Source organism: Bison bison, unplaced genomic scaffold (assembly GCF_000754665.1).
Source record: "Bison bison bison isolate TAMUID 2011002044 unplaced genomic scaffold, Bison_UMD1.0 scf7180017864456, whole genome shotgun sequence".
Classification (NCBI taxonomy): domain Eukaryota; kingdom Metazoa; phylum Chordata; class Mammalia; order Artiodactyla; family Bovidae; genus Bison; species Bison bison.
In genome coordinates this window covers 425136-425589 of record NW_011495018.1, presented here as the reverse complement: position 1 = coordinate 425589, position 454 = coordinate 425136, and the positions used below count along the sequence as shown (strand labels likewise).

Sequence of the window (454 nt, the reverse complement as noted above, 5' to 3'; positions counted from 1 at the left end):
CCCCGAGCTCCTGGGTCTGCCAGGGGTCCTGCCCCTGGGCCTGGAGCAGTGTGACAAGCAACTCTGCCCACTGCACTTTCTCTCGGTCCCCCGTCAGCGTGGCCGGTGGCCTCAGCGTCCCCGAGCGTCTGTCGGGGTGGTTTTCGGAAGCTCCGCTCATCACAGGCCCCTTGGCCTGTTGAGACCAGTTTCGTGCTCTTGGCCCACCGCTGACTTAGCAGTGGCACTCGGCGCTCCTCAGAGAGTAAAAATAAACCAGCACTGCTTCTTGTAAGCCCTGTTCTTCCTTCTGAAACAAATACACGGCCTCAAACTTGAGAATTCTTTGATTTTGCCACTGAAAGCCAGCTGCTGAATGTTGTCTAAGATATAATTCTGCCTGTGGTTTATAACCCGTTATGTCATTAAAATTAGATCAGCATGCTGAATGAAGAGCCGAAAAACTGTTCATTAG

The 454-nt window shown here is 52.9% G+C and overlaps 1 protein-coding gene across 3 annotated transcripts in view; it reads left to right on the top strand.

The window, feature by feature from the left end:
• The window catches only part of LRRC27 (leucine rich repeat containing 27), a 24907-nt gene that overhangs the window by 6614 nt on the left and 17839 nt on the right, over positions 1 to 454 (top strand). The gene's annotated exons all lie outside the window — the stretch shown is intronic.